Source organism: Apteryx rowi, unplaced genomic scaffold, assembly GCF_003343035.1.
Source record: "Apteryx rowi isolate R43461 unplaced genomic scaffold, aptRow1 scaffold_166, whole genome shotgun sequence".
Classification (NCBI taxonomy): Eukaryota; Metazoa; Chordata; class Aves; order Apterygiformes; family Apterygidae; genus Apteryx; species Apteryx rowi.
The window spans coordinates 819,304-843,609 of NW_020447930.1; the positions used below are offsets into that span (position 1 = coordinate 819,304).

The 24,306-nt window shown below is 36.4% G+C and overlaps 1 protein-coding gene across 1 annotated transcript in view; it reads left to right on the plus strand.

The window, feature by feature from the left end:
- The first annotated feature begins 9,555 nt into the window (after positions 1-9,555).
- Positions 9,556-24,306, plus strand: part of SYT1 (synaptotagmin 1) — a 228,858-nt gene continuing 214,107 nt past the window's right edge. Inside the window, exon 1 of the mRNA XM_026060182.1 lies at positions 9,556-9,625. The gene's annotated coding sequence lies outside the window, so the exon portion shown is untranslated. The remainder of the gene's footprint in view (positions 9,626-24,306) is intronic.

Here is a 24,306-nt window from a genome sequence, read left to right on the forward strand (position 1 = left end):
TCCTGTTATTTCATGGTAGTCCATTTTCTTTTTGGCTTCTTTATTTGTTTGTGCTGTAGAATCATTAGCCTATGGAAATGCAATTTTTAACAATTGTTTAAGCTTTTTTGACTAACTGCAAGGAGGAGTATTAGTCTAATATGCTGAGGATGAAAAAGAAGATGGTACAAGATGAATTCGTATTTTCCAACAGACATTAAGATGATTATACAACAGACTCATAATAGTAATCCATTCTTTTGACAAATGTAACAAAGATGGAAATAGCACAGTCATTTAAAAAAAAATTAGAAGTTTGCAAACACTTTTGGATTCTTAACTAATTGCTCATGATTTTGCTATCCTAATTCTCTGTCCATGAGAATGTAAAGTACTTTCACTGATGCTGCTTATTTGCTGTTTTGTATGATGAAGTTCATTTAATGCTAATAATTAGTAATCAAATTTTTGATAAATTTGGATTAATAAAGCATTATATGCTGTAGCTGTAAAAATATTTTAAATCTTAAAGTATATTTATTTTATTTAGTGATTCTATTATTAATCCAGTACAGTGCTAGTTTAAATAATCAGTGCTTTCCACTTTGGTTACAGATTTTCAGTTTTTCATTCTTTGCTGCTGCTGATCACAAAAAAAGACAATGTTTCATCTCTTCCTGTAGAGAAAAATCTTCATTAAGTTGATGACATTTCATTCTCTTATTAGTTAAAATGTTTTTTAAAGCTAATTGTGACCATGAGAGCACTGAAATTTCATGTGAAGGGAAAAAACAGTTGTCTTGTGATACGAAGCTCCCAAATACAGAAAAATGAAAGGGAACAGAGAGCAGGTGGCGTATAACCGAGAATGTTGCATGGTAGATGCAGAGCAAGCAATGTTTTCATGGGTGGCAGCTTCAGAAACTGATATACCTGTTTTTACAGAATTTGGCTTGTTGCTTGCCAGAAATCTGAGCAGTATGTAAGCACGACTACTTGGACTAGTAAAAGTAGCGGGTGACTTGGTTTTGTTTGTATTTAGGCTTGGTAGACTTTTATATTTCTTTTTAATAATTTTCTTTAGGAGAATTAAACCAGTATCAGGAATAAAACTTACAGTATATGAGAGAAAATGTAGGTTACCACCATATCCACAGTGACTTATCATTTCAGAGTGCACAAATCCAGGTGAACTTCAGAATAAGTCTGCTTAGGGTTTTCTCTTACTCTAAACAATTTTTTTTCAAGTGATACTTTTAGATAGCCAGCAAAAATTGAAGTTGCCACTCTGAGTCTCCTTAGACTAATACGGAAAGGCCATAAAAACAACTCACCTGTAGGATTACATTGCTTAAACTGCTCAGGTGCTACTCAGTATCAGGTTTCATGGGTGAATTGCTGGCCCACATTAGTGCTTTGTTGTAAAGTAGAATTAAGAAATTAATTAATTTAAAAAAAACCCTCACCCCAAAATTTCAGAACGAAACGATCAGCAGCATTATGTAACATATAATCACTTCCTGCAGTGGATATTGCAGCAGGTTCTTCTGTGCCGTGCTAAAAGCAATTAGATATTGAATCTCTAAACACTGAAATATAGCCAAATATCGAAGGTACTGAAATTCTTATAAGTGATTACAGTTAGATGACTTATGTTAGTTCCATAAAAGACACAAGCTGCTAATGGGAAGATCTATGTTATCTTTCTAGGAAGGATTCGGGAGACTGATTAATAACCTTCATTATGCCTCTGCATAAATCTTTGGTCAATAGCTGTAACGAGTAACCTGAATGAGACTTCTGAAATCAATTTTTGCTAGGTTATTTTCTTATCATTTCATATAATCATATCTGGTTTCCCTTTGTTTCAAGTAGTGTTATGAAGTCTCTTGGGAAGGGCTGGATTTCTTTGTTGGGAAATGATTCAGAAGGTAATGGCAGCTCTTTCTCTTTTTATCTAGGAAAGACAGAAAGTATTTGGGATTAAACTCAATGAAGTGTCATTTTATGAGTGCTGGTTGTTTCAGCTGATGTCCTGAAAAGTTTCTCTTAGGAAAATGAAGTTACCTTCTGTTGTATAAACTTTTTAGGGCTTCTTATAAATGTTAATAGTATTCCTGTGTGTTCATATCTGCAAATACAAAAACATGCTTCTTGAAAAGGTTAAAAATTCTATTATTTTCTAAGAAAATAGCAGAGACACACCCAGCAATCACAAAGCAAGAATAGCAAGCTATGCACTGTGGAGAGCCTTCCCCCAGCAGTTTCATAATTACTAAATTGCAGATGCAGCAAAATTGTTGAAGCATCCCTATATAGTGTGAACACATCCAACTTGCCTGCTTTGACTGTCTATCACATGCAAAGATTTTCTGGGAGTCTGTGCCACATTTGGTGCACATCCATATCTCTGGCACATCTAACATACCATTTATACGCTAGAATTACATTTGTTCCACTATAAAATGCGTATAGTAGAGGAGAAGCCATATATTGTCCTGGATAGATACTAGGGAGAACGCTAGTACTCTCAAAAAATCTGATGATCCTTTGGAATTCCTGCATATGGACAAGAGTTGTCATAAGAACATAAGCTCAAGTTGATTCAGATGCTAATTGTGACTGTACTGTCGTTGGCCATACATTATCTTTTGCTTATTTTTAAACTTAAGAATGATTTTGCGGATAAATATAGTGTCACCATGATAGGTGACGCTATTAATATTATCACTGTTAATAGGTTGTCTTTCATGAAAAGGGAATCTTGTAGCGCCCACTGATTCATGAGTTGTTTATTGATCGTGACGTTATGATACTGACCTAAGCATGGTTCATTCAAATATCAGGGTAGAGGGCTCTTTTGACATCAGACCACCCCTGAGGATAATGCAGAAGTTGCAAAAGGTTGTTGATGAGCAACAGGAGATTTGCATCTCCCAGGAATGAGAAACATATAGGGCAACAAGGCATGTCCTGGGCAGTGCTAGTAGGAGAAAAAGAAGTTGTGAAAGTGAGAAGCATCAAGCGGCTGGCAGTGACAGGCCAGGATGCTTGAGGAGCACCTAGCAGCTACTGTTAAATCTGTGTATGAGTTATGTACAGCAGAAACACACTATGTCAGGTGAAGGTGTAGAGGATAAGCAAGTAGGTAAACCTGGAGCAATCAGACAGGACAGTTTCCAATGAAAAGACGACCTCAGAGTCTCCACCGTGTTGTAACCCTTGGGTCTTTAATCAGCTAAAAACTGAAATTTTGGGGAAGCAATGGATAAGCAGCATGTTTGAATACTGAGTAAACAGAGGCCAAAATATCAGCTTTGTTGCCAGTATTGTAAAAAAATACTCCCAGAGACAAATTCTCCAACAAAGAGGATGCTTTGCTAAGCAGAGAAATGCCTCAACCTGGGAGCCAGGTAGGGCACAAAATGGGGTGACTGAGCAGCTGAGCGAAGAGGCAGAGGAAGCTGGGGGTAAATGCTGGTTTTACCTCTAGGCCACAGTGACCCTATGTGTATTCTGCTAAACTGTGGGCTGTAGTGTTTAGGTATTGTATGTCAAGACCTGAGAGAGTTTGCAGTCTAGAAAATATCTGTAAATTTATATGGCTGTCCAAACCGCAGCTCCCCCGAACAGGTACTCAGCCTGCATGTACCGTGCTGAGCAAATGCTGACGTGTGTGAATGAGGATGGGAGCATTTCTCCTGCCCTGCCAGGAAGGGAGCGAGTTGTCTGCTCAGTATCTTTCAGCTTCATTTTCTTGTGGGGAGAATTTTGTACTGTTCCCCTGCGGAGAAACAGGATCTGCAGCCTTTGGAGGAGCAGCGTATAGATTTTTCTCTCCTGCTCCACTGTTCAGTCTCATCTCTCTCCATGTTGACTGCCTCCTTGTTGGCTTTCTGTGCCTGCCACAGCCAGTTTTTTACTCCTTCTTTGTGTGTCCCTTCATTTTGATTCCTTTTCTCTGTTTACCCTTCTACTATATTTTATTTTTCATGCTGTGTCATCCTAAATTTCTCCCTTCTCTTAAAAAATGGCTTCTTGTCTTTGTTGCTCTACCTTTTCTCTTTCGTTTCTGTTTCAATACCTGTTTCCTTCCCCTCCAGAGGAGGGGAGGTAATCATGCCGCTTAAGCAAACCAGCAGCATGCATCTGTGTACTTGTTCCCTGTCTCTGCAAAGGTCCTCCCTGTGTGTCCTGGTTTCTCCTCCTAGTTTTGGGAGGACGGAGAAGCTGTAACGAGGTCTTGAGGGCCCAAGTTTGCCGCCTGCCTTCTCTGCACACAGACATCTAATGGCAGGCACACCTCTGAATTTTCAAAAAATGTTTACTTATTTTATTTTATTTTAAAAAAATATTTAGACTGGATCTACTGTCTTTAGGTTGTTTTAAAACCCTATGGACTGTTGTAGTCCAAAATGTGAGTGTCTTTGTGTGGCACTCGCTGAGTTAATCCCATTCTGTATACAGTTGAGAGGCATTCAAAAAAGGGGTCCATAGAAGTGCTTAGCTTTCCTACTAGTATTTATTCCCTAGTTAAGCTGGCTAATTACCAGATTTTTCACCAAATTTGCAATAAAGATGGCAAAAAAAAAATTTTTCTGGTTTGCTTGTTTGCTAGAGAACTTTTTATTCTGGATTTTTGATTTATAGAATATCAAAGACTACTGAGCCTCCTTCCGTTCATTATTCTGCAACTCACTTGTTTATGCACTGTCACCTCAACAGCAATACATGTGCCTGTTTATCAAGGAACATATATATTGTTTTATCCTTTTCTGTACTGTTCTCCATCATTGCTTATTAGCAAGAAGGCAGGGGGTGGGAGTGAGGGAAAGACTGCTGTCATCTAAAATGTGGTAATTAAATAAGTGCTATTTAGTCTTTCTTGTGGGGGTGTATTTAAAATTGGTTCTTGTTTTGTTATATTATAGGCCTGAGTTCAGTCAGTAATGACCTCAATAGTGTCTGTTTTAATGTAATCCCTCCTTGCTGACTGCTGTTCCAAGAATAAAAATTTAAGCCAAAAGATTTAATGAAATCCTTTGGGATTAGTGCTCACTGGGCTGGGGAAATTGCATATCAACCTTTTATCTGTACTCTAACCATAAGGTTTGGTATTTGAATAGGAGGGTGTCCAAGAGAGACAACTCGGAGTTCATCAATAATTTACATTTTTGTTAGTTACAAACCTGGTATTTGGGATTCTGTTGCCATAGCAATCCATCTGGGCCTGAACGGATAGTGTTTTAAGTGATGGTTGTATAGGGATTCACAGTGTGTGCTTTAAATCTCATCTAAACTAATCCTCAGATCTGTTCTGTTACTTATTTGAGGCTTCAAGAAAATCAATGTTACTCTCAGAAAAAAGTTCATGTTGAGCAAATTAAGCCTATAAAATATTAGACTATGCATATGACTAAGGATTATCAACTAAAGTTGATAATGTAGGACAATTTCTGTTTCGATATGTGAAGCAATTAATAAATGCCCACAACTCCATTTTCTCAAAATACATTTAATTTGTTGCATATTATGCAACTAGAAATTATCCAGACTATGTACTGGTTTATTAGATAATTTATACTTCATAATTGAATGCTAGCCTCATTTTCCTAGATGTCAGTTTTATGTTTTACAGGATGTCAGTCTATTCATAATACTGTATAACTTCTACTTTCAATTAATCTGATTTTCTCTCATAAATGATTCTAAAGCTGAGATAAAATTTGAAATTCCCATTTTTGTTTCTAACACTGCTAAAGCTGTGTTTTGAGGCTGTGTAAATTGAGCAGACTATCACCCACAGTTTTAAGTTCGACCTTCGGTTTATATATTTGACTTTGTAACCCAGAATTTCCAAATGGAGCTTATTCAAAGCCTCCCACACAGGCCACATAAAGGCATGTCCTCAGGTTTGATAGGCAATTAGTAAACTCCACAACAAACTTGGGAGAAGTTTCAGCTTTATCAGAAACAAACCCCTCCTGAAACTAACTGATTTCCAAAGCTTTCAATTCTTCATGAGAAAAATGTTGTCCGGTTGTGTTCTCAAACTGTCACTAAACTGTAGTATAAACATATTTTCAGCTTTTATTGCTCAAGAGTATAGAGATTGACTCTGCAATATTATTCCTCAGTCTTTGGAAGAAGAGAGATAAAAATATACAAATAATAGCCAGATGATCTACTCATGACTGTTTAGTGCATGATCCTAAAAAGACAGAAATTGTTTCTTCCTACAGTTTAGAAAAGACCACCCAGTTCTTCTCGCCTATACATACAAAACTAATGATAGATTAAAAAAAAAAAGCACCCTTAGGCAGATGGCCTAAGAGATCTTGAAGAAACTTTAGTTACCGTGCAACTACTCTTTCATCTTTCATAATGTGGTTCAAGGTGAATTATGAAGCATATAATAGAAGGGGCTTATTTTGGTCGTGATTTTGTGATACTAAAAGGTTCTTTGTTGCCTCTAATATATGTAAATCTACTCTGTTTCTATGAGTTAAAAAAGAGTTTCCTGAAAAAAACTGCAAAAACTCCCTTGATTGCAGTGGAATAGGATTTCATTGCATGAGCAAAAATATGGATGTATATTCTTAAGTTCAGTGTGGCTGAATAAGCTGCGTTTATTTTAGAGGTCCACTTTTTCTACCGCGGCTTAATGAGGCTATTTCAATAACTGGTTACAACTAAGTGTAACTGGGAACAGAGAACTTAGAATTAACTAAAAAAGGCTTTCTTTTGATTGCTTTTGCATATCCTTGTGACTAACTGAAGTAAAAGCTGCAGATTTAAATGATTACTTACCCTACAATTACATGCCCAAAAGTATCTTCTGTAGATACCATTTGTAAAACACAGATTATGCTTCAACGGGTTATTACAAGATGTATTCAGGTATATCAAAATGTGTTTCTGTTGATATGTCCAATGGTTTCATTAGAAAAAGTCTTTCCTTTCAAATAGTATTGAAATGAAAACTGAGCCTTGAAAGATTCTAGTAATATGACAGATGCTATTTGTAGCTCTAGAAATATAGTTGTCACGGCAGGGGATCTCCTGCATTGAAGACCCACAGGAGTCCATAACCAAGGGTGAATGAATTAATCTTCCAGCACATCTTATAAAAAATAGCATGTGTTTAATAGTAAGCAACAGAAAGACAGTTGAATTTCTCTTGTAATTTTTTGATCTTTCTCTACAAAAATGAATCTTCTCTATTTACTTTATTCTCTCTACATATTTTTAGCTCTGCAAATCCTTTCAAAGAGTGTTGGCAGTCTTCTGGATTATTGTTGATTTTTATTGATTGTTTTTTACTTATTCATTCCGGATCTGCATTCTGTTTTTTGTACATGTTAGAAACTCCCTCTGTCAACTTCAAGGGAGCAGGCAGGCTGTCTCTATTTTCACTTAATGAAGCACCGCTTTCTCTCATGGTTTTGCTTAATTTTGCTTCTCTTATCTAGAACATGACCTGTATTTTGGTTCAGTTATTTCCAATTAATACTTGAGTAAGCGTCCATCTTTTCTTTCTTTTACATTTTCCATCTTTGCGGCAGAAGAAACAGTTAATCCTCAGAAAGGCTCAGTAATAATATGACACAGCTTGACACAGACAGCTTAGAGAAATAGGGGAAGATTGAGACAGGGTACCACAGCGCAGGTGTGACTGTGTGTGTTAATTTCTCTAAGGCTCTTGCAGCTATCTCTATTCCCATGCAAGATGTACACAGAGACCTGAACCGAAACCTGGGTTTGAACCCCAGGGAAAAGGATTGGGATTAGGGCTTTTAGCTGGAACCTATCCCTGCAATGAGCCAAGCTTAATGCTTGCAGATTTGGAAAAGTTCAGATTTGTGTCTGAATTTCAAATTCATAAGTTTGGGAGGGTTTGAGTGACAGGGAGAGACAAAATTTTGGTTAAACCTTTGCAAGAGATATTTGAGTACAGTAGTTCAGATTAGGTCTATTACTGGCTGTATAAATAGATTTTTCTACGGCTAATAAGGAGCACCAAGGCCTGCCAAGGCTATTTTCAGGTATGTTACAAACTCTCAGAAAGAAATGACTTGATCCCACAGCTGTGTTTTGCTTCAACACCTAAATTATTCTAAACCCTTTTGGAGACAAGGGTTTCATATCACTGTCCAGCTAATTTAGCGTTGTTCAAGTGCTCCACAACTCCTTATTGATGTCTATGACATAACAGAATAGGCTGCTAAACAGAAGAGCTAACCCATATAGTTTTTAAAAGGTTTAAAAATTAATAACAAAATAATATTGTATGCTTCAGACTCATGGAATATATAGCCCTCAGCTCAAAAAAACATGATTTATTGCCTAACAGGATTCTTTAGTGGACTGGCATACAAAAGAATGGCTTCTGAGACATCACAGATGTTGAAAGAACTATACAGGAGGCAGTAGTAATTTCTTACTAAAACAGAAGGGAAAAGTAGATTTTTAAATCAATTATATTCTGGATCCTTTATTATTTGGGCCATTAATGAAAGTAACCTGGCTAATTTAGAGTGACATGCTGGAGGGAATCATGATTTGCCTTTTTTAAAGAGTAGAGTAAGAGTTGATTTGATGTAGGCTGACAATTTTAGGTAGTGACAGTTTCATCCTTCTCTGGAAAAGTTGATCCTGAAGTAAAAATATATTCACCTATCTTGATAACCATCCATTTGACTCTCTTTTTTAACCGCATCAAACAAATTAGTCATTGTTGCATTTAAATGCCTGCACAATTTGATCCTGCCTGCTCTTTCATGTCTTACCTGCTTTAAGGCATCAGTTTCTGCCAGTGTTGCCAGCTCTTATTGCCCATCAGTCCAATTTTCTCTCTTCTCCCATACTGCCTTTATTTGTGAAAATTGTTCCTTGTAAAAATCTGCAAAGCCAGTGTGCTGTGTGCCTTCAAATCCTGCCTTAAAACTCACCTCTGTTGTGATGCCTGTAAAGCACCTGAGAAAGGCTCAGCAGCTGGTGTGCTGTGATCAGTGCTTATTATGCTAATTGCTGGCATGAAACAGTGGGAGTGAAGCATCAAACATCCCTCTGCAGCACATCCCCACACTTCTCCTGCTAGGGGGTGGGGAAAGAGGCTATGGCTGTCATTTGAGGTACACAGGGTTTCTTCTTTTACTCCTCAGTCTAATGGAGTAATTTGATTAAGATCTAATACAGCGTGAGAATTTAATTGTAAATGGGGGATTGCCACGGCCACAGGTGTGAAAGCCTGTCACCTTCCCCAAACTGGGGAGAGCCACTGGTGTCCAGATGTGATTTAGGTGCCCAGAATGTGGTAGCAGGTTTCAAAAGATATTTGTCCCCAGAACCTGTGGATTCCCCACTTCTCCTTGTATTGTAGGACATAAGACTGGAAACTTTGTCTTTTAAGGAAAAGGAGTCGTGTGGATTTTCTTCTTTTCTGGACTCCTTGAAAATTCTGGGCTTTAAATCTTAGAGTTAACCAAAACTAAATGTAAAAATGGCAACCTTCTGTGGTATGAATGAAATCAGGTCATTTATTTTACATAGATGATAAATACATTTATTTATTTTTCTTACAGAAACGTGGGATCCTGAATAAACAAAGAGAAGAGAGTTAAGCACACAATCTGTATTGTGAATAGTAAGTGAACTAATTACATATTCTGAGGCTGAACACTATTTGTACTTGCATCTTGGGTATTTTTCCCTATTTGAAGTTCTTTTAACAAGTATAAGAAATTAGTACCATGAACATTCCTGCCTTCTATCCAACTCAGTTTCATTTCACAGGACTACATTTTTATTCATCCTATAATCATCTAAGGTAGGAGGTCCAGATAATCCATGCAATGTATCTTCATTGCTGCCCATAGTGAAAATATAGCTATTGCCTTTTATTTCTCAATCAAAGTGAATTGTGTTGCTGGAAAGTGCCAAGGTATAAATATTATTACCCTAACATTTGCTTACATCTGAAATTTTGCAGACCAGTATCTAGGTTTTGGGTCAGTATAGTCAGTTCCTGTTGAGTGGGAACATAAGAGAATAAGAGAGTTTTATGGGTTTGTGTTATCCGATTAATCATTGATTGCTGTTTCAGACCAATCACCTACAAGCTTACAATACACAGCTGCTTGTAAAGGTTGGTCTTTGATAACTACTGTTTTATAAAACCTCAAGAAATTAAGACTATCTGTTGAGACAAGAAAATGAGCCGTGTTTGTGTTGTGGATGATATTATTGATGTTGTCCTTTGAAAATAATCTCAAGTTGCTGAATGAAGTACCAGTTGTGATACAGTGGAAAACAGACAGTGCTTTTATTGCAAATCCTGAGTTATATGCCCTGGCAAAAGAAGCAGGGGATATGGTTGTACTGCGTTATTGAGTATCAAAGGGTAGCAATATCCTTTGGGAACCAACATGGGTGAATGCATGTTAAGGCATTCCTACTAACAGTTCAAACAAAACAGTTCCTCTATGTTATGTGCTAGCAGAGGCTGCCTCTTTGTGGCAGAAGGTTGTGGACAGTATGTACCATCCAGAGGATGTGTGCGGTTCAGTAACATTTTACTTAAAGAATATATGTCTGAAAGTATAGCATGCAGTAGAACTGAAAGAATGTTATTGTCATGTATGAAATCCCTATTCATTTAGCAAAACAGGTGTGTGGAACAGACTAGACTTGGATGGGAATACATCTTAGATATTTTTTGGCAAGCAAATAAAAATAATACTCCAGTGGAAAAAAAAAATTGTAAACCTCAATAGCAAAAATATGCCCAATGTTTCTCTGAGCAACCAAGTTCAATGATGGGTCTTAACATTAAGTTTAATCACTGACATCATGAAAGGAAATGTGTGACATTTCACTGAAGCTGAAGGCAACATAACTCTTCTTTGAAAATTGGATGCTATATATGCATGGCTATTTATATAATGCACCCAACTGTGCTACCAGTAGGCATTTTTCAGACATGTAATGAGACATGTATATGTTCCAGCAGATCATTAGAAAACAAATAAACTTTTAAAAAACTCTAAAAAATCAACAACACTTGTCTTCTATTTATTCATTCCTTTTAACTTTCCATTGCTTCTTCTGTCAATCTTGCATTTACAATCTTCACATTCTGTCAGCCCTCCGTTTTCTGCCCCTTTCCTTCTCACTTTCTATGGTTTACATTCCGTATATGCTGTCACACCTCTCCTCACCCTTTATTTTTCGAGTCTTATATCTACACAGGTAAACTATTCTAACTTAATAGTTTCTCCTTATATCTCCCACACAGTGCCATCTCTTCTTCCTCTTTGCGGATTTGACTTGTAGAATGTTCCTGATATTAGACAAATTCTGAACTTGCCAGGTATTTATAGTATGAAATAGATATACTGCAGACCAAAGGAATCCAATAATGTGCTGAACAATATACTTATATTTATACTTATATCCGAGGAATTGTGAAGGGTTGCAATATATGAAATATATATGGGTCAGCTCTTGCAATTTTTATTTGACATGCAGAGAAATACAGTGGGAGTTTTGGGAGTTGTTATTTAAAACACAGGATACCTTCAAACAAATCAGTTATACTTTTCCCCAGGACCTTAAGTTTTGGCAGCAGATGACTGATGGGAAGATGTATAAATGTTAGCAATTCCAAGCAATTCATATAACACAAATGATGTATGCATACAACAAATTGAGAAGTTGCTGTAGACCTGTTCGTAGAAAGTGAATTTCACTATTACAGACACTCAAACATACTCTCTTTGCATGTATTCCTCTGTCAGCTGTCCAGAACTCACAGACAGCTGTTTCAGAGTAGCCTGGCTTTATTTGTGTGTAGTGAGAAAAAATTAATCAACTCTTATTGATACTCCATCACATGCAAATTCTCTCTCTCCTGCTGGCAGAATAGGTTGATGGAACCTTTTCATAGTATCCATCAGTTAATTTTATCAGTCATGGTATTGTGATTATAAATGCCCTAACAATAAATATATAATTACAGAAATGAAACTGTACAGTGATTATTTAACATTTGTAATGTGTAATTCATTTAGCACTCTCTTTGGAATATACATTGGAAATTAGAATAATAAAACAGAAATAAAACTAGGTTTAACTTTCATCCATCATCGGTGAGGATCAATGTTACCAGCTTCATCGGACTACACATTCAGCCATGTAGGGAAATCCATGCACGCTACCTTTGGGTCGACTTAAAATACGTCCCTTGTGAACTGTATGTTATTTCTACACTAAGCAATAAATCATTCTCTTGGCACTGGGTTTGTTAAATTATGCATCTTCATTGTAAAGTATTTCTTTTTCTCAACCACTTTTCTGAATTAAAAGCTGAATTTCAAAAATCTCAGAGCTAAGAGGCAAAAATACTGGATTCCAGAAACAGATAAAATTAATTTTGTTCTAAGTTCTTATTAAGAAAGGACAAAATAAAAGCAATGATATAAACTACATTTTGTGCTTTTTAATTTTTATTGTCTTTATTTTAAATGTAAGGCCTTTGTCATTTGACTTTGATATTTCAAAAGATCAGACTCATGCTTTTGCGGAGGAGGGAAAAAAATCTCATGTGTACCAAAAAAAGATGTTCACGCACAGTTAGTGGCAATCAAATTTCATCTGCCACATACTTTGGTTTATCATCTAATTGACATTTTTGATGGCTGCTTGTCACGGTCCGCGGGAGTGACGGGAAAGAATCATACGCATTCACAGAATGCAGGTTCAGTTCCAACTTTATTCGGCAATTTGCCCATCTTATATATGTTTGTGCAGTCGTACACTTTGCTAGGCCAATCACCATGCAGATTATGTCACAGGKAGCCAATCATGGCACCGATCACGCACRCAGCGGTCAYGCCTTGTACCTTGCTACTTATTTAGCAAAGCTATCTTACCCTTAACCTTGGTTCCCACTGGCTTCTGCTAGTTTATCTGTACTTTCTCAGGATGTATCATTCCCAGCTGCACCAGTGTCCTTGGTGGACTACTTCAAAGCACGTAGCAGTGGCTATAGCCTGAGGCCTAAGGCTTCAGCAAATTTAGCTACTAATGCTAAGCAAGTTGTGCTAAGCAATTAATCCTAAACAGTGTTAGTTCCAWGCTCTATATCTCATATAGATTATTGTTCTGAAGCACCGCAAGGGCCCCAACACTGCTGGTTAATGGTAGTTTTTCCATTCTTCTTGCATAAATACAAGTTCAGGTAATGTGGTATAAATTAGGAGACTGCACAAATTATGAGCTAATACCTAAGGAGGATGGTGGAACTACATTCTACTATAATCAGATGAGAGGAGGCTTGGCCTGTTGAAAATGGTTGTGTGGGCGGTTTGACTCCATTACATGTAGAGGAGCTAAATTCATATTTTACTTACCATTAGCTCACGAGCATCCAATATTATAGTTGTTTACCCTCATTTCTATCTCAAAAGCTACCGTGTTTTATATTTTACCATTTACCATATAATACCCGGAGGTATGCAATGTGCCAGAGGTAAGGTAGCTAAATGAACAGATCCTCGGTTTTGGAAGGGTCAATTTTGTATAAGTTAAATTTATGAGCCTTCAAAAAGAAATGAGCCTGTGGTTTCTGAATGTTCTCTGCTAATCACAATAATCTTCCATTATATTACAGTTTCAGTCTTTCACTGCAATACAGTAATCTAGAAGCAGGATGGAAGTGCCCTCATTACCTATGCTCCTAGGTTTTCTCATTGTCCATTAAGATTCATGTGCATATACTGCAGGTTTGGTTATAATAGTTCATTTGAGTGTTCACACTACCTGAATTCTTTAATGAGGTCTTCCCGTAAATTAGTTTCACTCCCCCCCTCCTCCACAATGGAAGTATAAACTTGTTGGTAAAGTATAAAGTAACATTTGCAGTGTAACAATCTTTTTGTCTCCATTTTTGTTATCATGTTAAGACTGTTCAGAGTAGTATATTCTCTGTGTCTCATCTGCTTACAAATTCTGTGCCTCAAAAACAGATTTTTCTTTTTTTTATTGATCTTGTATTACAGCTTCAGTTTTGCATTTTTTAATGTGAGATCTCTGACATGGATTTAGATTCTGTAGTGCTCTGAGGTATGCTAGTTGTGCAACCTAATTTTGCAAAATGGCTCTGTGTATGTACTTCCCTGGGGCTTCAGTTTAGTTGTCATCTATCATTTTAGCACCGTGATTGATTACTCTCCAGTATTTAATTTATCTTCTGCAGCTTCTCAGCTTTTTCTTCAATTGGTAAACACGTACTTTTCTAGACACATTTTCAAATGATGTGTTTTCCAGGTGCCCCAGAAGTCATGTAATCACATTTTTCTCAGCCAGGAATTTAACAATTTAAACCATTTAACCATTTAAATAGATTATTGGCTGAAATTTTATCTTGGATTCCATTATTTGGAAGTTTTACACCTGAAATCTGTGTCGTATTCTTCATTTTTAAATGCCGTTGTATAAATTTATTCTGAATTATACATGTTCTGCATTTACCAACTACTCTCTGTCCATCAAATAATAATAACAGAATTGAGCACCTTTTTTAAGTCTCTGGGCCAAATGTATGGGCTGATGCTGCCCCTATATCATACCAATAGAATTTAACCACCTTTACACATTAGCTTTCAAAAGCTGGATATTTGCTTGTTTAGTTTGCTTGTTGGAATTTCACAGGATGTCTTAACTCAGTAGGGTTAAAATGTGCTTAGTTTCTTCTCTTGTATACTGTGTTGCTGTACTATAATTAGCTATTTTTAAACATTAAATTGACTATCATCTTGGCTGTGATTTTAAATAAGGCTCTTTCACAGTCATAGTAACCTTCCATTAAAAAAAGGAGGGGGGGGTTGCATTAAATCATATTTCGTATACACATGGCAGCAGTTTTATGCAATTACTGTGGCAACTTCCAGGGATGTACTATAGTGAACTGCTTCTGTGATCCACATATATGGAAATTTTAACTTCAGATTTCCTCACTCTTCCAGTTTTTATTATGGCTCTACACTATCTGCATTTCGGATGGGGAGGTTCATCATTTGTTTTGGTTTATCTTACTTTTTAGTTACAGGCTGTATTTAATATTTGTGATTAAAATCTCTCTTAGGAAGAAAAATTTTACTGTGTCCTCATAGTGCAGCTTTGCTGACACTGACAACTGTTATTGTAGCCCTGTTTTTAAATACAATCAAACAAAATGAATAGACAAGGTTACAGGCTATTTGGGGACAATTTGATGAGTTTCCTAAGCCGAATGAACCAACAGTGATTTGAGCTGAAGGCACAAGTTTTTGAATGAAGTGTTTGTAATGCAGATAACACATAGACCATGTTTCCAGTCTCAAACATGCAAAAAGCTTTAGTTGGGTCATTAAAAATAGTAAGAAGCTGGGGTTTTTTTAATGAGTCATGTATTTTGGAGTTTTTCTCACTGCTGCCTGATTCCCTTGACTGACTGTCCTTCAATCCCATGTTTAAACTCTTCTCCAAAATCTCAAGGTTTAGAAATGCATTCTTCATTGAAAGATGGGATTTTCATGTAGTCACATGGATCCAGGAGTTGGAGCTTCCAGGGAACTTCCCCAAACATTTGCTGTGAAGTCTGGAAATGCTGTGCAAAATGCATGATAGCCTGGAGAGCTCAGCTAGTACTGTACAGCAGTGCACTTTGATCTTTCAAATAATAAGTCTCTCAATACCTTTTCAGTTCTAACAGAAACAGTGTCCAGGCTGCTCTTATACCATAAGCCTTTTCCACTCATCCTTATAGGTTGTGATGCCAAGTGAGAACATTTGTTTTAGGGAAGAAGGATGAGAAAAAAAGGAATAAGATGTCATTTAGAGTGTACAGCCTTAACCAATTTTAATGGGATTTTGCTGTTAGAAGTATGTCTCAGGGTCTGTATCTTTAAGTAAAATGCTTAACACAGAGTTTATTTAAAGATCTAATTTTACTTCAGGGAAAATAATTTTAGGAGCTTAAAACTGCATTAAACTGTTAGTTATTAAATTGTTAGCTTTTAAACTGTTAACAGTTTATCCTGTCGATAACAGTGATACCTTCTGGAGAGTTACAGTCTATTGGGCAAATATATATATAGGGAGTTTTTAAAATGGGAGTTGCATCTAAACCTCATACATCTAAGTATGTACTTACACATTTCTTAAGGAGCATAGAAGCAGTGGCTGTTTATATATAAAACCATATGCTTTTCTGACAGGTCTAAATACTGACAGTATACAAACTGTCTGCGTAGCTTTACTTCTGCTACTCCCTTTTGTGTGTTCGCTGGGCATGGGACAAGCCATCTTACGTTGCTTCAGACTGAACAGTCTAAATTGGCTTAAAATTGATACATGAATACATTACCTCTATTCCCAGTATCTTTCTGCTAGTAGTTAAACTGTTAACTGTAGCATATAGTATTTTCCTAAATTATCTGCCTCTAACACATTATTTCTCATCTGTTTGAAGAGGTTCTGTTTTCTGCTGATTAAATATTTTAATAAGAGCGCCACAAAACCCCATGTTTGTTTCTTTTCTTCTTGTCTGCATGCAGGCATGTGTGCTCACTCAGTCTCTCTCACTTGCTCTCTCTGTCTCTCTCACTCTTTTTTTCTCTGTTTTGCTGGAACATTATGTCCTCAGTTGTCAAATAGCTTTCTCTCAGCTGAAGTTCCAATGCAGAATTGAAAGAAATCAACCAGAAGCCCTGGAAAATGGTTCATTTTTACCGTGAGACAGAATTTTAGGAGGCTTAAATGAAGAAAGTGTATTAATAAAAAATACGATATTAGGCTTGTGGAAAGGGATCTCCAAGATTAAGCATATGAAAACAGAAATGATATGACAAGATTATGGAACCTTGAAGGTTTATTTTTTTCATGATCTGCTTGTTTCTACAGACTAAATAAAGCTCCGTTTTATTAATCCCAAGTGTCCTTTTATTTGTTGCAATATATTAAATCAGGTGTAACACTCCAAGGTACAGCTTTGCTTCAACATTAGGTTGCCAGAAGTAACAATGCCAAAGTGCAACTATCAGTCAGCTGAGGGATATGGATACAACACTGAAAAAAATATGGATGATTAAGCAAGTTTCAGAAACAACACATTCTTTTCTGTACCAATAGGAGATTTTTAAAAAATGTGTATAGTGTTCAATAAAGTGTTGAACAATCTGTGTTTATTGACTAATAAACCAGTTTTGTGAGTTAATCTGTTGGTCTGTAAGGGAGAAAGAGAAAGGTTATGAGTTACAGACTTCAGTGAGTTGCATGGTACAAGGAAAGCAGTTAACACTCTAAGAATTATATGACAGTTGTGAATCCTTGCTGCATAAAGCCGTCATGGCTACAAGGAGACATTAAAGCAGCAGTGTGTTTTCTTGGAGTCCCTTCTGGATTATTTTCCAATATTCTCTTAGGCAGAAATGGAAATTCCTCTCTCTTGTAGGGAAATGCATGAGTAAGGAAAGTTTTGTTATGTTCCTTTCACAGTTTCATCCAAATTCTTTTTGTTGCTAGAAGGTCAGAAGAGCCTTGTGAGAGGCCCTGAAAACCACCTTAGGACTGTAAATCTATTGGAAGTGTCATTCGAAGAATTCTTCAGAAAGTTGTTTGAGATATCTGAGGAAAGGCATTTCTGTAGCGCTGAGCACTGCTGTGCTGCTAAACATAATGGGAGGCTTTGGGGGGATGAATCAGCATGCAGCATACCTATCCCTGATTAGCCTTGCTTATTTCTAGACATATATTCCAGTTACCAAAATGTTGCCTCATTGATTTATTAGCTTAGGAATAAAGTGTAAGTGTTGTCACAACTTCTTTAGCAGAAGATACCCCTGAAAATTATGAGTAGGTAATTGGACAGTTCCTTTAACAACTTCAAACTCGCAGATTTACAATGAACTGAGCTCTGACAGTTGATTTTGAACTGTTGCACCACCTACCTTATGAAAGTTATCTCAAATTGGGGTTTTAGAAGTACTTTGCAGGAGATTTAGATAATGTTTATGTGTAAGTTATTTTAAAATTTACTGAATATTCAATTAGTACTTCTCATGGGAAAAGCAGGAGGAGCCGATGAGCCCTGAGTTCCAGTCTCAATTTCAAATTACATAGGCAAACAAACACCCCACCACCACAGCAAGAAAAAAAAAATAGAGAGAGAAAACAGGATATGTCAGAACGTTTCTAAATAGAACGTGCACAGAAGCATTCATCAGCTTTAGGTTGCTTACCTCTCCTTAAATTCTTCTCAAATATCATGTTTGGATTTGGTGTGGTGCCAATAGAAAGAAGGATTTGCTTATTTATTTTTCTAGGATATCTTACAGTTATGCTCAGAAAATATACTGGACAGAACAGAAATAATTAGGGACATGCAGAGATAATACAAAGAAAGAAGGTTGAAAGATGCTATAGTTATTTAGATTAACAAGGGATCTCCATAGTAACTGCATTTATCTAAGATATTTAATACTCATGTTGTTACTTCTTATTTCTCTGAAGCCTAAGAGATCAGGTGAAATTTATTTGGCCACCTAGAATTTAATGTGACTGAACCATTGATTTATCTCAGAAAGGGCAAGAGATTGAAATTAAAGAAACAAGGGTGAGCAGATGACACTGAGAAAGTGACGACTAAACATATACAAGTTCATGATATTCTGTGTTAAGTTAAGAAGTAATAGTGGTACATGTAAGAACAGAAGATGGCCAAGAATTATATTCTGAAGACTCCTAACAAAAAGACATGGTTGAAACAATTTTTGTTACACATATAAGTTAACTATATTGGTAAACAAGAGCAATGGCAAAATAGAACTTGAAGGATAAAGGTACAGATCTTGTCAAAATAGTACTAGGCTACTCTAGATATACTGATGAAAAATTGCTGGTAGCTGATTTTCTCTTGCGGTTTGCCTTGACCTCCAGTATCTTTTTTGTAGAACTTCTGTTATTTTCACCCAGAATACAAGTAGCCTTTCATAAATTTTTACCTTTTTCTTTTAGGCTGCTAAAAAATGGTGAAATGTTTGGCATTGACAAATAGTGCCAGATCTGTAGGGAGCAGTTGCTATACCCTGAAATGATGTAGAATGCCATCTTACATGTTTTCACAATTAGGTGTCTGTGGCATATATTGATACTTGTTCACAGATTAAACGTTATTAACTGTGATTTGGATGTATAGTTTTTGTAAACCTTTAATGAACAATTGTAGTTCTTTTGGGATTTTGGGAACCTGCTCGCAGAACAGGCACATCGCTTGATTTCGGTGCCTGTATGGAATCCATGCTGGAGCAGCTTCATCACACTAGAGAATGCGTGCATTTGTGTGTGTTACAACTTAACTGTTTGTCTGTTTTATACAAATATATTTTCCTTAGGAAGTGCAATTTTCTATCCCTTGTAAGGGTTGTTGACAGGAGCTTATCCACAGTTTGGCTGCCTTGTCATTTTCTGGTGCTGTTGGTGCAGTGATGCTTCTCTGGTGGGTGAAACTTTCAGGCATATTACCCTTTTTTTCTGGAACAGTGAGTTACAATGCAACACTTTCCCTGAGAGAAACTTGGAGTGAGTGAGATTTGCCGCTTTGCTTTTGGATAGAGTTTCATATGTCAATGCTGCTAATTATCTTGTCACCTTGTGACTGGATCGTGAATAAAATACAGTCCAAAGAAAAATCACAAGAATTAACACAGTTACTGCAAACTGGAACGTATTCTCCTTAGCTTTTGTCTCCTTCCTTGGTCATGTATACCCAGCACCTTATTAACTCTTACGTAAGAAGATAATCTTCACATTAGTAGTTCTAAAAGATTATCTAAAGCGAAATCAATTACAGTGCTGTATAGAACAGGTAAATGCGTGGACTGCTGCTCAGCTATCCTTCCTATATATATGGAGAAGAGTTTGGCGGTGCCTTGGTGATTAAATGGTGCGATCAGGGGACAAGGGAATGAGTCTACCCAGGACATATCTGCTAGCACAGCTCACGGTCTACAGAAATATCCCCTAGAAAAATGTTAGCTGTTATGGGAAAGTTCTGTGGGCAAAGATTCCAATTCTGTTCTCCTGCAGCTCTTTCATGCAACTCTGAAATTTTCCAAGAAAAGGCAGGTTTTTTCCCTGAGCAGAGAATAAAGCACACTGCAATGTAGTTAACAGTTGTTGCTAGGTAGGATGTGACTTGTAGCTAGGTAAGCCCTGCTAGTAAAGAAGACGAATAGTCAATTTTAGAGGTTTTATTCTCTGTTTTATGCTTATTTGGGTTTTTTTTTGTTTTTTTTTTTTGCTATTTACCTATGCTTAATAATACATTATTCTTGATATTACACATCTTACTGTGTATTTGCTTTTTGCATTTAGTATTTTATTCTTTATTTAATAATTGTATTTGGATGTGCAGGTGGTATTTAATATTTGTTAGTATCAATATAGTCTAACCTTATTTTTCATGATGATTGCATGTGCTGGGAGGCCCTGTGCTTTAAGAAAGTTGGCTTTCCCTGTCTTAGATGGCACTATAAGATGGGCAGTTGCCAAAGTTGTCACATCCTTAGCAGGAAGTCAAATAACCTTTTCTAGTCTACATGTGTTTGTTCCTGTAATCTCCTACCACTTCTGAATTTTAATTTATGCCTGTTTAGGGAAACACAGCATTTTTGATGGTGCCTACCGTAAGCAGCACTTGTTATCAGGGCAAGCAATCAGTTCACCCCCAGGTTACATTAATGCTGCTTCTTAAACTAGCAGCTGAGGGTTACTTGAGGATGGCCATTAGATGGCCCTTCCCCAGAGACTGAGCCTCTCACATTCAAAGCACTGTGTGATGCCTTTGAAATATAAGTACTAAAATGCCACCCATTTATTCCAGCCTAGCTGTCAAGGCACACAGGTAAGTTGTGTAGCATTTTATTTAAAGGTACATGTCTGAGGTAGCCTAGCAAAAGCAGTTCTCCCAATTAACTTCCTTTAGTTCACCATTCTGTCAGTTGCTGCCTGATTTCTTTAGGTGGATGATTTAAATATTCAAAGCTGTGGGAGAAGAGACTAATTCATTTCCATGTTTTTTATTAGGATAGCTACTTGGCCTTTCCAGATCATGTTGCATCTTAAGCAGAAATACTGAAGGAATGCAAAGCAGTTCACACATGTATATGTGAAACTTTGAATTTTGTCCCAAGATGATGTTTAAGCTACTGAAAGTGCGAATCAAAAAAAAAAAAAAAATCTCCATACAACATGGTTACATTCTGTCATTCTGTAGTCTTCTACAAGTGATACCTGAAAAGGCGTGTTTTTATTTTTTTAATCTACAACTATGCTTTTAAGAGTCTGTTTATTGTAGAGCATGTTCATGGACTGTTGAAACTTCAGGCTATAAAAGGGAGTGAATAATGGTCTTTAATAGAATTGGGAATAATATGTAATAGCCCCATATGAAAGGTCACTATATAGTAGAGCTGTTTTCTAGAGTGCACATAATTATCCCAATTTCAGTGGGGGTAACAGGCAGCTGTGAAAAAGATCAATTCTTAATGCCTGCACTGTTATTTTCTGTTCTACAGTAAAAGTTAAATTCATTCTTTGTACCTAAATTAATATTTTATGTCAAAGCTTGGGGAAGAAAGAAAGGGCTTGGGGAGAAGAGATGAAGTTTATATGTATAATTGAAAGCTGCACTGTAAAGGATGTTTTGGTTAATGCTGGTTACCATGGTAACTTGGAAATAATTATGCAGGTAAAAATACAAAACTTTTTGCAGTCTTATTTCTGGGCAGGTAAGTGTCCAGCAGTTAATTACCATTAGCTATGTAAGAAGTAAATCATCATATTTGATCTGCAAATTTTGAGTTAGTCTACATATTTTATGCCCGTGCTTACTGCACTTACTGGCTTCACTAAGATTAGATTTCCAAGTTAGATAATTTCTTTTTGCTTGAATAATCTTATCAGTTCACTAGCATAGTTTATTCTTACCTCCTCAAGTTTTACTGTAAGCTATGAATGCCTTTAGAGAAACAGTTTTTGTTTTCTTCAGTAGCATCTATTATCCATTTAAGAATTTTGCTCTCAGAGCCTTTATTATTATCTACCTAATTTTATTAAAATCACTCAGATCATGAAAACCAAGATGATGAAAATATAGCCTGCCATGAAGGTTGGTCGTAAGAGACCACTGTTCTTTTTTGCTTCATTAATAACAAATGTAAGTTTATCTTGTTAATAATAGTAATACATGATTATTAAATTTGTCATACCATATTAGCATGATGTGAAAAATAAACAGATTAGATTCAGTGGCCCAAATTTTCCTAACTTATACACAACTCTGACACTCTTACGTTTGCGTTAGCTGCTCTACATTGCCTTGGAACTGCAATGTTCCTTCTGTTGGGAAGCACAACAGATAGCTTAAAACTTAAGTTTTTCACAGTTCTGAATATCTATTTTGAAAAGATTTTGACACTTCTGATCTGTGATTTTCAAATAGTATTTCAGAGAAAAAATGTGCAAAGAGTCATATTCAAATAATTTTTTCATTTAGAAATGTGTTTTTTTTATGTTTGCAGTGTTATTTTTATGATTTGTCAGAAATAGAAAGATAATAACAAGATATGTCATTTTATATTAGCCCTACTGGTTTCCTGTTTGTCTTTCTTGTCTTTTTTTTTTGTCAAGGCATTTGAGTATTTGGGATAATAAATCATTATTTTCATAATTAATACCTGTGATAAAATATTCAATTTAATAATTTTATGTAATTTTTATTTTTACAGTATGATAATCATTCAGTTTATAATTAGGTTAATTACTTTCTTCTGTCTGTTCCAGCATAACACATAGATCTGGAATACAGTAAATCTTCACATAGTACTGTGTTTGATTTTTTTATTTTCTTACTGAAAATCTTAGCATCAAATTTTCTCATTACCATGAGATGTGATGATGTTTTCATGATGGGTCACCATAAAACTAATGGATAAGAAAATATTACTTAGTCACAATACTTATTCCTCATTTTGCCTAGTGAGGCATGATGTTCAATATTTATATCTTACTCAAAGAGAAAAATAATTACAACATTAGTAAAGGGATTATGGATTTAATATTGTGGGTGTGGGTTTTTTTTACCACTATGTTCTTAGAAGTTTATATCAAGAAAAGCGACTGAATCCAGGAATGTTCTAGGTAAAATATAGCATAGACACAGGGAATAGGGAAGGAAGGCAATGATTTACTAACTATAGTAGAACATGAAGTTTCAGTGCCAGTTGTGGGTGTCAAGAAAGCAGCATCTTGTATGAATGGAGAAGTAGGTATGACACGCTAACGTCAGGTGGCATGTAAGAAGATTCAGAAGGTTTTAACTGTAATTTCCACATTCCGCACAAAGAGCACACATGCTGATACCAGCATGTAGGTATCTCTTGCAAAGGAAGCAAGAGAAACTTCCTCTCAATTGAGAGGAGAAACTCAAGCTAGTTAAGAGGAGAGATGGGAATTCATTGGCAAAGAAGGCTCTTTATTAAGTATAATCAAAGTAATGCATCCCTTTTTCTGTTTTGTAACTTTCTTCCATTATTGTGTTAAGGAAACATATCATTTTATCCTAAAATTTCTTACAGTGATAGACCTGAATAGTCTGTTACACAGAAAACACTTCATCCTGCGAGGCGGTGTGACTGTTAAGTAGTTATTGAAACACTGATGAGTATACAGCTCCCATACTCCATTCTTCAGCAAGCTGGCAAGACAGAGATCTAAGAAAGGATGTGGTAATCATCAATGACCAGGCGATATTCCCAGCATGTGACTTGGCAGAGAGAAAACTGGTTGACTCCAAGAGTCTCAAGTGAGCTCGGAAAATGTAGACTCACAGAACCATTTGGGTTGGAAGGGACTTCGGGATGTCTCCTAGCCCAACCTCCCGCGCAAAGCAGGGTCAACACTAAATTTGGACCAGGTTACTCAGGGCTTTGTTGGTCAAGTCTTGAAAACCTCCAGGGAAGGAAGTTCCACAGCTGCTCTGGGCAACCTGTTCTACTGCTTGATTATCCCCCTGTGAAAATATTTTTCCTCGTATATAGTCAGGACCTCCCTGATTCAATTTATAATTATTGTCTTGTTCACCCACTGTGCTCATGTCATGTACAAATAAAAATCATCCTAATCTGGAAATACAGTTGATTTAGTTAATACTGCATGAAATAGCAATAATGAAATAGATAATCTGTCATGTCAAATTTTGATCTGAATTTATATGCAAAATATAGA